The sequence below is a fragment of the Mus caroli genome, unplaced genomic scaffold (genome assembly GCF_978045245.1).
Source record: "Mus caroli unplaced genomic scaffold, Mus_caroli_1 scaffold_8, whole genome shotgun sequence".
NCBI classification, from domain to species: domain Eukaryota; kingdom Metazoa; phylum Chordata; class Mammalia; order Rodentia; family Muridae; genus Mus; species Mus caroli.
In genome coordinates this window covers 104,820,803-104,834,984 of record NW_028227263.1, presented here as the reverse complement: position 1 = coordinate 104,834,984, position 14,182 = coordinate 104,820,803, and positions in this window count along the sequence as shown.

Genomic DNA, 14,182 nt, shown 5'->3' with positions numbered 1-14,182 from the left:
AACTTGAATAACTTCATGAAAATCAGAACAAGTACAAGGTCAGGAGGTAAAGGTGTGGCTAATGTTTTAGCAAAATGGCAAATGCTGGTACATAAAGGACAGCTCTTAAGAGTGTGCAAAAATATAAGGATGAAATATGAATTATATCAGTGGCTTCACAAATCTAAAGGAACAGAGGTGGTTACACTATAAGCCAACTTGTTTGAAAGATACTAAGGGAGGAGATAAAGAGATTTAGAGAGTGAAGATTGCAGAGAATCCCACCCAGCTAATTTTTTTTTCTTTGTTTCTTTGTTTATGCTTACAAAGGCAGACAAAGCCTTGAGTTAAATGTTCATCCTGGGACAAAACAAGATTAGGTCTAGGTGTGGAATTTCCCACTCTGGCTAGTTTAGCCATTAATCTGGCAGGTGGACCTCTGAATTCTTTTGCAAAATTAAAAAATAAATGTGTGCTTGCTGTTTCTAAGAGTTAAGCGGCTGGAGTCAGGAGGATGCTGATTTATAGGATAATGAAAAGGAAACCGGAAATAAATGACTGGATTGAAGTGTAAAACAAAAGGCAGGGGTTAAGAGCTACAGGAGTTGAGCTGTCCAGAGAATAATTGTTTAGAATTGCAAGAGAGAACTCCCTGGAGTAAAACAGAGAGAGTTGTCTGGAGATCTCCAGAAAAAGCAGAGCAGAACAGAGAAAGCAGGTTGGAAAGCTGTCCCCAGCAGAACATAGGCCGCCATGCCAGCTTAGAGCCGAGATTTGACTTCTAGTCCTTTGTTTCACTGTTCCCGGACATCCCTTCCTCAGAACCCCTCTACAAGAGTCTGTTCCTTGTCACTGGGTCTTTACATGGCTTGTTACATGGTTAATGCTAAATGAATTCAGGGTTCCAATCAACCCAGTTCAGTTATCTATAAGTTGAAGCTTTAACATATTTTTTCTTTCTATTTTTTACACGGCCTCCGTATTAGGCTCTTGTGTGTGTGCAGTGTGTGTGTGTGTGGGGGGGGGGGATTCTGATAAAACACAGTAATCAAAAAAACTTATAAAAGAAAAGGTTTAGGGCCCGGTGTGGTGGCGCATGCCTTTAGTCCCAGCACTCGGGAGGCAGAGACAGGCGGATTTCTGAGTTCGAGGCCAGCTGGTCTACAAAGTGAGTTCCAGGACAGCCAGGGCTATACAGAGAAACCCTGTCTCGAAAAAACCAAAAAAAAAAAAAAAAAAAAAAAAAAGAAAGAAAAAAAAGAAAAGAAGAAAAGAAAAGGTTTAATTGTATTTATGTTTCCAAGGGTTAAAATCTTTTGATAGTGAAGGTGTGAAGACAGGTGGCTGGAGCAGCAGTTGAAACATCACATTTTGATCTGTAATCAGGGAGCTAAGAAAAAGAACTGAGGGTACCTGGAGACTTTTGAAACTACATAGCTACCACAAATGACATACTCCATCTAACAAAGCCATACCACCAATCCCCTTCCCAAATAGCCACCAACAGGGTATCAAATATTCAAACGCCAAAGACTAAAAGATGACATCTCATTCAAATCACCCCCAACCCTATTCTGATGTGTCACAAGGATATGAATTATTAGGAAGCAGTATTCAAAGTAGTACAAGTGGGTTGTAGGGACATTAGGGACTGCCAGCTATTCATGCATTCCCCTCTCACCAATGGATAGGTTATTGAGAGAAACTAAACAGAAATAATGAAATTAACAGAGGTTATGAGTGAAATAGCCCTACCAGATATCTAAAGAACATTTCAACCAAACACAAAAGACTATGCAGTTGGTTTTGGTTTTGTTTTTTTTAAATCGCTATTGCTACGTAATACAGCTTGAGGTCAGGCATGGTATTCTCGGGTTTTGAGGCCTCCTATGCTCCACCTTGCTGGCTATAGAAGACAATTATCTTTCTTTTTATATTTTATTTTTTTTAATTTTTTTAGAGATTTATTTATTATTATAAATAGGTACACTATAGCTGTCTTCATACTCACCAGAAGAGGGTGTCCGGTCTCATTCCAGGCAGTTATGAGCCACCATGTGGTTGCTGGGATTTGAACTCAATACTTTTGAAAGAGCAGTCAGTGCCCTTTACCACTAAGGAATCTCACCAGCCCATATATAATCTTTTTTCTTTTTAATGGTTTTTTTTTAGGATTTATTTATTATTATAATTAAGTACATTGTAGCTATCTTCAAACAGAACCAGAAGAGGGTTTCAGATCCCATTACAGATGGTTGCGAGCCACTTTATGGTTGCTGGGATTTGAACTCAGAACCTTCGTTAGAACAGTCACTGCTCTTACCCGCTGAGCACAACTTCTACCCAGATCAACGGCAAATGACTTCTTCCTATAGAAGAGACTCTTGGTATGAATGATACAGAGAAATCCTGTCTCAAAAGCCAAAAAAAAAAAAAAAAGAAGAAGTTAGACTGCAGAGTACCAAATAATTCTATTAAAAAAATGGGGAATAGAGCTAAACAGAGAATTCTCAACTGAGGAAATTCAAAGGGCTCAGAAATACCTAATAAAATGTTCAAATACTTGGTCAGCAGGGAAATGCAAATCAAAATGACCCTGAGATTCCACCTCACACCAGTCAGAATGGCTAAGATGAAAAACCTAGGGGGCTAGAGAGATGGCTCAGCAGTTAGGAGCACTGACTGCTCTTACAGAGGTCCTGAGTTTAATTCCCAGCAACCACTTGGTGGACCAGAACCAACTGTATGGGAAAATTGCCCACAGTGTACTCATATAAAAATAATCTTACAAAAAAAATAAGAAAAGAGCAGGGCAGTGGTTGTGCACTCCTTTAATCCAATCACTTGGGAGGCAGAGGCAGGCAGACTTCTGAGTTCTAGGCCAACCTGGTCTACAGAGTGAGTTCCAGGACAGCCAGGGCTACACAGAGAAGCCCTTTGTAGAAAAACAAACAAACAAACAAAAAAACCAACCAGCCAAACAAACAAACAAAACAATTCAGGTTACAGCATATGCTAGAGAGGATGTGGAGAAAGAGGAACACTCTTCCATTCCTTTTGGGATTGCAATCTGGTAAAACCACTCCGGAAATCAATCTCCTGTATCCTCAGAAAATTGGGCATGTATTACATGAGGACCCAGCTATACCACTCCTGGACATATACCCAGAAGATGCTCCAACATGTAATAAGGATACATCCTCTAGTATGTTCATAGCAGCCATATTTATAATAGCCAGAAGCTGGAAGTAACCCAGAAGTTCCTCAACAGAGGAATGGATACATAGTATGTGCTACATTTACACAATGGAGTACTACTCAGTCATTAAAAACAATGAATTCATGATATTTTCAGCCAAATGGATGGAACTTGAGAATATCTTCCTGAGTGAGGTGACTCAGTCACAAAGGCACAAACATGGTATGTACTCAATGATAAGTGGATATTATCCAAAAAGTTCAGAATATCAAGATTCAATTCAGAGACCATATGAAGTCTAAGAAGAAGGAAGACCAAACTGTGGATGCTTCAGTGGTTTTTAGAAGGGTGAACAAAATACTCAGAGGAGGAAATATGGAGACGAAATGAAAAGGTCAGCTCAGGAACTTTGGGAAGGTCAGGAAATGCTTGCCTGTCTGGGAGAGAGACGCTAATTAGCATAGCTCAGACCTAGGTGTGGGAACCCACCTGTGGGTGGAGACACATTCCACAGGATGGACTGTTGCCCACCCTCAGACAAGGGAACTCCTTGTCAACTCATTACCAAAAGACCAATCAGTTTAAAGGGTGCACTGTTCTGCCAATCACATTGTGCCTAGTTGATGATGCTCTATTGTGCCGCTGGAAACCCCATCAAAACTGTTAATGAGTGCCAGGTATCGCTGACTCTCCTTCAGGACTGGGACTACCCCAGAGCACTGGAAAAATAAATTTCTCTTGCTTTTTGCACGTGTTTCACTCAGGAGATGCCTGCTTGGGCTCCCCGGAGTCTTAAAAAAGTATGGAGCAGAGACTGAAGGAAACGCCATACAGAAAATGCCCCACCTGGGGATACATCCCATATACAGCCACCAAACCCAGATGCTATTGTGGATGCCTGGAAGTGCTTGGTGATAGAAGCCTGATATGGCTGTCTCCTGAGAGGCTCTTTCAGAGTCTGACAAATACAGAGAAGGAAGCTCCTAGGCAGTCATTGGACTGAGCTCAGGGGTTCCTGATGGAGAAGATGAAGAAGGGACTGAAGGATCTGAGGGGGTTTGCTGCCCCATGGGCAGACCCCCAGAGCTCCAGGGGACTGGAACATCAACTAAAGAATACACATGATACTGGCCACACATGTGGCAGAAGATGCCCTTGTTGGACATCAGTGGGAGGAGAGGACCTCAGGGCTAATGGTGTTCAATGCCCCAGTGGAGGGGATTGCCGGGGCGGTAGGATGGAAGCACCCTCACAGAGTCAGGGGGAGAGGGTAAGCAGTAGGGGTATTCTGAAAGGGAGGTGTGAAGAGGGGAAATAAATAAAATATCCAAGAAAAAATAAGAAATAGTAAGAGCTGAGTAAAAAAGAAAAATAGAGACCACTTACATCATACAAATTATTTCTTAAGCTGGGTATAGTAGAGAATTTCTACAGCCCCAGCACTGAGGGCAAATAAGCAGAAAGATCATTGTGAGTTTGTGAAAGGTACTACATAGTACACACACACACACACACACACACACACACACACACACACACACTATGGAAAAGAAGAACAAACATAAACAACATAAATAAAAAGGAATACTGAAGAACTCTATGAAGATGATCCTCTTAAGGTCCTTTCATGTGTTTGCCATCACTGCCTACATAACCACTGTCAAAAATGAATACTGATAAGCATAGGAGCACATGCTAGTAATTCCAGGACTTTAGGGGCAAATTCATATCTGTGGGAAGCCATTCCGGACTCCCTGGCCAGCCGGACGGAAATCTATGCCAGGCAGTAAACAAGCCCATATTTGGTGGAGGGCTCGCCCTTAATCCCTGATTGGCTGAGCAAGCCTGCCTGGTGAGGTGATGTGACCTGTGGTGATCGATTGAGGCATGGTTATGGCATGAGTGGATAAAAACGCTTGTACCCTGAGGAGCGGGGGATTTGAAGAGAGAAGCTGCCTGAGTAAACTGCTTTAAGAAGAACCAGTGGTTGTGTTTTCCTTGCTGGTCGAGTTGGATGCAACACATATCCATGAATTTGAGACCATGTGGTCTACATAGTTACTTCTTTTTTGTTTGTTTGTTTGTTTTTTCCTTTTCCCCTTGAATGTCTCTATGCTGTTTAATTTTTTATTAGATATTTTCTTCATTTACATTTCAAATGTTATCCTGAAGGTCCCCTATACCCTCCCCCTGCACTTTCCCCCTACCCACCCACTCACACTTCTTGGCCTGGAGTTCCCCTGTACTGGTGCATATAAAGTTACAAAACCAAGGGGCATCTCTTCCCAATGATGGCCGACTAGGTCATCTTCTGCTACATATGCAGCTAGAGACATGAGTTCCTGGGGTACTGGTTAGCTCATATTGTTGTTCCACCTATTTGGTTGCAGACCCTTTCAGCTCCTTAGCCCATTAACTTAGAATACTCAAGATATAATTTGCAAAACACAAGAAAAATCAGGAAAAAGGAAGACCAGTGCGTTGATGCTTCATTCCTCCTTAGAATAGGGAAAAAAATACCCATGGAATGAGTTACAGAGACAAAGTTTGGAACTGAGAACAAAGGATGGACCATCCAGAGACTGCCCCACTCAGGGATCCATACCATAATCAGCCACCAAAGGCAGATTCTATTGCATATGCCAGCAAGATTTTGCTAACATGACCCTGATATAGCTGTCTCTTGTGAGGCCATGCCAGTGACTGGCAAATACAGAAGTGGATGCTCACAGGCCTCTACTGGATGGAACGCAGGGCCCCCAATGGAGGAGCTAGAGAAAGTGCATAGATATTTCTATAGTACAACCCATCTCAAATGGAATTACATTTTTGAGGGAATATTGTTCTGGTATATAAAACCAGGAGCGACCATTGAAGTGTAATGTCAAATTTTATTTTATAACACAGCCAAACTTGCAGTCTCCTCTGAACGAGAAGAGAGAAACATTCCTGATTACAAGCTGTGGAGGCTGTTTATACTCAAACTCAAGGCTGAGGTACATAGAGAATGATTTTAAAAAATCAGAAATTATTGCATTGTATAATTTAGTTAACTATCAACCAGTTCACAGAACACACAATGAAACAATGGAAACAAACTACGATGTATAAATCAGAGGATTATTGAGAAAGAACAAATCAAATAAGATTGACTTTTGACTTCTAACAGGAGGAAAGAAAAACACTATAGGAAACAATATAGAATTAAACAAAATAGTTTTATCAGGAAAAGAAAGATAAAATGTCAGCAGGCCCTTAACAAGTATAATTTCCTTTATTTGGTTTTCATTGAGAACTCCAGATTACCTTGATCCATTAAGTACACTATAATGTATAATACATATTGACTCTGTAAGAGATAGCACTATATATTTAATCCTGTGGCTTATGAGCATCATTCATACCAAGATTCTCTTCTATAGGAAGAAGTCATTTGCTGTTGATCTGGGTAGAAGTTGTGCTCAGCGGGTAAGAGCACTGACTAGTCTACCAAAGGTTCTGAGTTCAAATCCAAGCAATCATATGGTGGCTCACAATCATCTGTAATGAGATCTGACACCTTCTTCTGGTCCTGTCGGAAGACAGCTACAGTGTACTTAATTATAATAATAAATAAATCCTAAAAAAAAAAAACTTTAAAAAGAAAAAAGATTATATATGGGCTGGTGAGATTCCTTAGTGGTAAAGGGCACTGACTGCTCTTCCAAACATACTGAGTTCAAATCCCAGCAACCACATGGTGGCTCATAACCACCTGTAATGAGATCTGACACCCTCTTATAGTGTGTATGAAGACAGCTACAGTGTACCTATTTATAATAATAAATAAATCTTTAAAAAAAATTTTAAAAAGAAAAAAAAACCAGAAAATTGTCTTCTGCAACCAGCAAGGTGGAGCATAGGAGGCCTCAAAACCCGAGAACACCATGCCTGACCTCAAGCTGTACTACATTGCAATATGGATTTAAAAAACAAACAAACAAACAAACCAACCAAACAACTGCATTGTATTTGTACAGGAGCACACACTTTGATCAAGGGAATCAAATAGAAATCCCAGAAATAAACCCACACACTCATGGACACTTGATTTTGACAAGGAAACCAAAACTATATAGTGGAAAAAATAAAGATCTTCAAAGAATGGTGCTGGTATCAGTAGATATCTACATATGGAAGAATGAAAATAGATCCATTTTTATAACTATGCACAAAACTCAAGTCCAGGTGGATCAAGGACCTCAACACAAAAATGGATATACATTAAATTTCATAGAATGTTAGTGGGAAATACCCTTGAACTTATTGGTACAGGAGACAGTTTCCTGAACAGAATACCAATGGTTCAGGCTCTAAGATCAACAATCGATGAGTAAGGCCTCAAGAAACTGCAAAGCTTCAGGAAGGAAAGGAAACTGTCGTTGTAACAAAATGGCGCCCTACAGCCTGAGAAAGGGTCTTTACCAACCCTACATCTGACAGAGAGCTAATATCCAAAATTTACAAAAAATTCAAGAAGTTAGACACCAACAACACAAATAATCCAATTACAAATGGGGTACAAAGCTAAACACAGAATTCTCAACAGAGGAATCTTAAATGACTGGGAAGTACTTGAAATGTTCAAGTCCAATGGAGCTCTAACACTTTAGTGATCCCAGGATATTGGGATGGCCAAAGGGATAATTTGGTCTGAGACTGTGTCAATTTTTTTGTGTGCTGTTGATGGCAAAACCAGAGAAGTGGAGCTGCATAATCCCCTTTTGACAAAGAAGATTTGAGCTCCAACACAGGACAGCTTGCCAAAGACCAGCTTCAGATAGGAGACAGTTGCTGAGTGTGATACTTTTATATTCTTGGACCAGGGAGTGGCACCTTTTGGAGGTGTGGCCTTGTTGGAATTGGTGTGACCTGGTTGGAGTAGGTGTGTCACTGTGGTTGTGGACATGAGATCCTCACCCTAGTTGCCTAGAAGTCAGTCTTCCACTAGCTGCATTTGGATGAAGACATAGAACTCTCAGCTCCTCCTGCACCATGCCTGCCTAGATGCTGTCATGTTCCAACCTTGATGGTAATGGATTGAACCTCTGAATCTGTAAGCCAGCCCCAATTAAATGTTGTTTTTTTATAAGATTTGCCTTGGTCATGGTGTCTGTTCACAGCAGTAAAACCCTAACTAATACACTGAGGAAGGGATGTCTGTGAATGGCTAAATAAACTACCTGAAGTCAAAGTGCATCCACGTTGGTGGCCTTTGTACTGTTTCAGACAGCTTTGCAGCTTGCTCTCTCTCTGTTCTGCTTTCTCTGGATTTCTCCAGATAGCTCTCTCTATTTTCTGCTCAGGAAGTTTCTCTAGGCAGTTCTCTCTTGCTATTTTAAAAGATTCTCTGGACATCTCATCACTTGCAGATCATAAATCCTGTCTTTTTTCTTTTTAAATTGAATATTTTCTTTATTTACATGGTCTCCCCTCCAGAAATTCCCTATCCCTACTCCCCTCCCCCTGCCTCTATGAGGGTGCTCCTCCACCCATCTACCCACTTCTGCCTTTCAGCACTGGCATTCTCCTACACAGGGGAAAGCCCAGTTTTTATTTATATATAGATCTAAAAATTTACTCCAGGTTCCCCTTTGATTATCCCATGAATTGGCATTTAGTGAGTGCAGCCCCTTAATTCTTAGGAGAGAGCAAGCATACATTTTCCTTTAATATTGCAAAAGAAGTCAGAGATCAGCTGGCCTCTATTAAGGTAAATCAGCTGGGTGGGACCCTTTCCTGAAATTGCCATTTCTACCACACCTGGGCCTAACCTTGCTCTGTCCCAGTCAGGCCAGAACTCAGAATCTGTCTTTGTAAGCACAAACCACCCCCCCTCCAAAAAAAAAAAAAAAAAAAAAACAGCAGGGTGGGATCTCCTCTGATCACCACTCCCTAACTCTCTACATCTCCTTCCTCATCCTTCTAATAGGCCCAGTTTGGCTGCTTTTCTTCCTTTAGATTTTTGAATGCTCTCATATAGGTCATATTGCACCCTTAGTTTTTTTGAGAAATTATATATTTTTGAACCCATGCTTTTAGAGTTCTTTTCCATAGCCTGAAGGGCTGTCCAGAAGGGCTGTCCTAGCATTTTCCATTTTTGCTGAGACATTAGCCACTCCTTAGCCTTCCACACTTGGACTCTCTCTGATTAGTATGGAGTTACTAATGTTTACAGGGAGCTAGCCAGACTTCAGGGCACAGGCCTTTAATCACAGCACTTTGAAGGCAGAGGCAAGCAGATTTCTGAGTTCGAGGCCAGCCTGGTCTTCACAGTGAGTTCCAGGAAAGCCAGGGCTACACAGAGAAACCCTGTATGGGAAAAACCAAGAAAAAAAAAAAAACATTTACAGGGAGGACATTCATTGATGGAGGAATGTAAAATGTGTACATTGTTATACAAAAACAAAGAAACAAACAAACAAAACAAAAAAAAAACCCTCAAAACAAAAACAAACCAAAAAACCAAACCTTTATGCTCAGAGCAGCCACAGATACTTGTGGAGGCCTCTGACTGCTGGCTGGGTGCCCAGAAACATCTCATTTTGTCCCTACCAAGGCCATGCAGGACTCAGCAACACCTAATTATTTATTACATTGTTTTTTTTTATCTTGCCTTTTTGTTGCAAGTGTGCAGTGGTTCTTTGTTCTTTTATTTTCATTTTTTTGTTTTTTGGTTTTTCGAGTCAGTGTTTCTCTGTATAGCCCTAGCTGTCCTAGAACTCTCTCTGTAGATAAGGCTGGCCTCGAACTCAGAAATCCGCCTGACTCTGCCTCCCGAGTGGTGGGATTAAAATCGTGCGCCACCATGCCCGGCTGATTCTTCCTTCTTGCAAGAAGTATTTAGCTTCATTTTGAATTTTCAGGAGCTCACAGTTAAAGAGAGTGGACATTTTAAAGAAACACCAAGTCTTTAAAATGTTGGAATTTTTGAAATAATTAAGGACTTTTAAAGGTGAACTGTGCACCGGGCTGTGGTGCTGCACGCTTTTAATTCCAGCACGTGGGAGACAGAGGCAGGTGGATTTCTAAGTTTGAGGCCAGCCTGGTTGGTCTACAAACTGAGTTCCAGGACAGCCAGGGCTACACAGAGAAACCCTGAAGCCAAAAAACAATATATATATATATATATATATATATATATATATATATATATATATATATATATAAAGGTGGACTGTGCTATGTTCATTGTGTTATGATAAAACATAAAATCTTGAGAATAATGTAAAAAAAGCAAAAGTTACCATTTGGTTACTGCATATTTGTTGAGTTGACAAGATACCAATTGTGTGTGTGTGTGTGTGTGCATGTGTGTGTGTGTGTGTGTTGTGTGTGTGTATGTGTTTGAAATGATAAAACTGATCATTTTTTGAAAAGGAGAAACCACGGTCCTGAAATGCATACAACAGTCGGTACTGCAGGAAAGCGTGTAGTGCAACTTCCTGCAGAATGATCGCTGTGAACACTGTGAGCTCTCACATGTAGGCAGGTGCTGATGAGAAGTATTAGAAAGATGGCTGAACATGAGTCTAGGCAGCCATCCAGTAAATCAAATTCTTCCATGGATTCTATTTCAATTCCTGGCTACATCATTTCTGTTCTGCTTTAATTTCACCCTTTCTTCCCTAAATGATGTATTGTAGGCTCAATGTACAAGCCAAATACACCTTTTCCCTCTACTTTTCACTTTTAGCTATGCTCGTTATCACAGTGGTACAAACAAACTGGGGCATGGTCCTTCTTTCTGTAAGGGTTGATATGTCTGTATCAAGATTTGTGTTTGAGGCCGGTCATTGGTGGTACACGACTTTGATCCCAGCACTCAGGATGCAGGCAGAAGCAGGCAGATTTCTCAGTTCTAGGATAGCCTGGTCTACAGTTTGAGTTCCAGGACAGCCAAGGCTACACAGAGAAACCCTGTCTTGAAAAAAACAAAACAAAACAAAAAACAAACAAACAAACAAGAAGATTTGTGTTTGAGGACAAAAGACAAGATTTCAAACATGCTTACATTCCTTGCAATATTTAAAACTGTGTTCTTTTTGTGCTTTATTATGCCTTATACTCTAGATGCCCTTGAGTGTCCATGCAGTCTCACCTATCAAATCTATATTTCACCATAGCTGAACTAGGAATAGGTGTGTGCACTAACATGTCTGCGATGCAGATGGGTTTTGGGGATCCAAATTGAGGAGTTTACAAATTGTAATTATTTGACTTTCACTCTTAGTCTTTTCAGTACAGGGTAAAAGAGAGTCAGGCACTTTGCTTTAAAACCAGTGTCAAATAAAAACAAAACATAAGGCCAGACCTTTAAGAATCAATCTCTCTCTCTCTCTCTCTCTCTCTCTCTCTCTCTCTCTCTCTTTCTCTCTCTCTGCTTTTCAAAGTTTATAATTTTATTATTCTTTTATTCTTATAATTTTCATTGGATATTTATTTACATTTCAAATGTTTTCCCCTTTCCTGGATTGGTTTTCACCCTGCCCCTCCCCCAGGAAACTAACTTTCCCATCCTCCAACCCCTACTTCAGTTTTCCACCACCCACCCAGCTACTTCCTTTCCCTGCCCTCAAATTCCCCTACACTGGGGCATTGAGCCTTCAGAGAACCAAGGGCCTCTCCTCCTTTAGGACTTTTCTTTTCTCTTCTCTTCTCTTCTCTTCTCTTCTCTTCTCTTCTCTTCTCTTCTCTTCTCTTCTCTTCTCCCCTCCCCTCCCCTCCCCTTTCTCCTTCTCCTTCTCCTTCTCCTTCTCCTTCTCCTTCTCCTTCTCCTTCCCACATACATTGTGAATGGCCTTTCATTTCTAATATTGTATATGATTTTAGAACTTAATCTTGGCAACAAAGTTTTATCCCCATATCTTGTAACTTCTATTTGGGATGTTCATGTGAAATATCAAGTTTCACATCCTGTTTTATAGCTACATATCCTGAGAAGGTTATTTTTTTTTCAAAGTTAAAACTTCAACTTTATGTTTGTTTATTATGTTTCTGATATTTAATAATAGCTTTGCCATATTTTGGGTATAACTCTCAACAAAGTTTGCTACATACATTTATCATGTTTAATAAAATCTTTGCCAGATTTGAGGCATACCTGTCAGAAGAGGTTGCAACATACATTTCTTTGGAAAATAAATAAACTTAGAAATAATAAAACTATTTATCTTTGCCACATAAAGCACATAATACAGCCTTAATTGAAGAAAGGTAATCGCTTTAACTCTAATATCAGTTATCTCTCATCTCATGAGATGAATCTGCATGTAAAAGCAATGCCCACCAAGTCTCAGAACTTGATTAAGTTTCTTGAAACCTCATATGGTGGTTGATGTAACACATCCTCTGATCTTTACATATGTGGCACTGGTATCAAAGTCAATAAAAATAGATGAATATGATAAAAGTTTTGAACAGTTACATTCTTTTTTGTTGTTGTTGTTTTGTTTGTTTGTTCTTTTCAAGACAGGGTTTCTCTGTATATCCCTGGCTATTCTGGAACTCACTTTGTAGACCAGGCTGGCCTTAAACTCAGAAATCCATCTGCCTCTGCCTCTGAAGGGCTAAGATTAAAGGCGTGCACCACCACTGCCCGGCTTCCCCCTTACTCTCTTGTCCTATAGCTCAAGATATAGAACTCATAACTAGATATCCGGCACTATGTCTTTCCATTTGCCACTAGGCTTCCCACCATGATACTAATGGACTCTCTGAAAGTAAAAGCCAGACCACAATTAAAGATCACATCTACAACATGTTTTCCTACAAGTTCTCTTACAAAAGTGTTTGTGTGTGTGTGGGTGTGTGTTTAATTTGGATTTGAAATCATTCTTTCTTCACAAATTGATGGATAGAGGTATTGTCAAATTAGGTGCTATCAGCAGGACTGAAAGGGCATGACAAAGGGCTGGAGTGATGGCCCAGTGTCTAAGAGCACTGGGTGCTGTGTCAGTGGACTCAAGTTTGAGTCTCAGTACCTACAGAACTAGTAAATATGTGTAATGTTGTTTTCTGTTGAACGTTGATTTGGTCAGGCTTTTGATACAAGTAAATAAAGAGAATGGAATGAGAATGAAAATTTGTACCAATAAAGTAAGTTTGGTCTTAGGAGGAATGTGAATGTATATGATTTATGACTTTGAAATTTTTCCTTAGAGGATACTGGAGGTGTTTGGAAAACTGGACTATAGTTACCATTGAGTGATGAGAGATTGAGGAGCTGTTCTTGACAAAACATGGCTGCATGGTTTAGGAACTTTTTTGTCTGTCTGCCTGCCTGCCGGCCTGTCTGTTTGTTTCTCTCTCTGTGTATGTGTGTGTGTTTATGTGTGTTTGCATTGGCAAGTGTCCACATGAATGTAGGAGTTCATGATGGACTCAAACTAATCACAAGAGTTTGCCCTGCAGCTACTGTGCCATACAGTTTAAACTTCCTGATGTAAGGGTTGAGAACCAAGTCTTGTTCTCTGAAAGAACAATGATTGCGTTTGCAACAAGATAGATAAACTCCTAGCCTAACTAACTACAGGGCACAGAGACAGTATCCAAATCAACAAAATCAGAAGTGAAAAGGGAGACATAACACCAGAAATGGAGGTGATTCAAAAAATCAGCAAATCCTACTACAGAAGCCTATATGCAACAAAAGAGGGAAATCTAGATGAAATGGATGATTTTTCTAGACAGATAACATGTACCAACTTAAGTAGAAATCAGGTAAACTATCTAAACTGTCCCTAACTTTTAAGAAAATAGAAGCAGTAATTAAAAACCTCCCAAACAAAAAAGCGCAGGGCCAGATGGATTTATGGAGAATTCTACCAGACCTTCAACAAAAGCTAATACCAATATTCCTCAAATTATTTCACACAATAGAAATAGACAGAACACTACCTAATTCATTTCATGAAGCTACAATTACTCTGCTAGCAAAAGAACATAAAGATCCAAAAAGAAAAT